The sequence below is a fragment of the Ornithodoros turicata genome, chromosome 3 (genome assembly GCF_037126465.1).
Source record: "Ornithodoros turicata isolate Travis chromosome 3, ASM3712646v1, whole genome shotgun sequence".
Lineage (NCBI taxonomy): Eukaryota > Metazoa > Arthropoda > Arachnida > Ixodida > Argasidae > Ornithodoros > Ornithodoros turicata.
The window spans coordinates 46,531,872-46,533,376 of record NC_088203.1 but is presented as its reverse complement, the minus strand read 5'-3'; the positions used below and the strand labels follow the sequence as shown (position 1 = coordinate 46,533,376).

The 1,505-nt window shown below is 44.1% G+C and overlaps 1 pseudogene; it reads right to left on the bottom strand.

Annotated features, from left to right (window-relative positions):
- Positions 1 to 782, bottom strand: LOC135389429 (uncharacterized; annotated as a pseudogene).
- Positions 783 to 1,505: the final 723 nt, after the last annotated feature.

The following is a 1,505-nucleotide window of genomic DNA, read 5'->3' as shown; positions in this document are numbered from 1 at the left end:
CTACAGAACAGCACCAGAAACAAGCTCTGCAAATGATGCCACTTTCTTGTTTTTCAGTAAGCTCAAGTATGATCGTAGTACGTACGATCCTTTTAATTGCACGTAGGAGAACACAGCTTGTTTCACCATTGCCTTCGCTAGTACCTGTTCTGCTACCGCCCTGTTTCCTTTAACAGACTTCACAAGCACTCCGTTGAACGACTCAAAAACAAATGTTGAATGCGTCCATTAGGGTCCCCATCGAGCAACATCATTTGCCAAATGCAGAAGCAGGTGCACATTGAACACCATACAGGAGTCACCATAAAGGATGTTGTACTTCACAACAAACTCACTCAGGAGGTATTGTGCAACATTCAGGTCTGCTCCTTCCACAGTGTTTTGCAAAAGAAGAAATACTGCACGCACAAGCAATGAAAAGTGCATGAAATACCTCGGGGTAATATGCCACTCAATACTGGTAGTGAATAGTACAGAAGCCAGGAGCGATATTCCTAGGCTTTCCAGAGCTTCCTTTCAGAGATACAACGGGGGAAGCGTCCAGTCGTTGACGGGGGCCTGATCTTCCCCATTCTTCTGTCGATTACGCTCAGAGCGGAGGGTGCCCCAATGTAGAAGTCTTCGCTGGAATACTTGCTGTCGAACCAAAGCTTAGTCAGAGTTCTCGTTACACCTAGAAGGACACTATGTAAATAATCAGGAACAAATGACTCAATGACGTCAAATCCGGGCAGATTCATTAGAACTGAAGGTCCTTTGTGACCAAAGCAGGTTGTGTTCATTTCGGATGAACGCTACATCATCTGCAGATCTGCTGTTTGTGCCAGACCTTGAGTTTGATAGGCTATAAATGCATTTACAATTACAATTCCGAACTTGATCGATTATCAATCTCTTCCTAGGGAAATTCTACACAGGGATCAGCTAAGTCACTTCATGCACAGGCTGTATGCACTCTATCCTCTACATAATATGTATACAAAGCCACAAGTCAGAAACACATGGAATCTTCAGAATTATATTTTTAACACAGTTTTGCTGTTAAAAATTTTGTCATAGTTTCGCTATCAATAAACTGAATTTTTCTAAGTAGACCCCAATACACCATTACATATACCCCAGGAGGCAGCGCGATACAGTTCACATTGGGATCTCTGTCATTCCTCTGCACCTGCTGTCCGTGCAGTTGCTGAAGATAGAAGTGGCAGTGAGTTTCCAAGCCTAAAGGTGCTTGTGTCGCCTGGCCCACAATTTACTATCAACACTACCACTGTATGGCTAGATGCCCTTTTGTAATGGGTCTGCCAAAATAAGAGAGCGCCCTTCATATCCACCATGTAACATTTTCCATGCAGTGACAATGAATGCTGCATTGTAATACCGCATTCGGCAGCACCAGATCTAAGAGTAGACAGAGAAGACACGTGCTCACAGCAGAAAGAGCCTTTGGCCAAGCGAACACAGTTTTGTATGTTACCCGTATGTCACCATGCACCCCTCAAGCA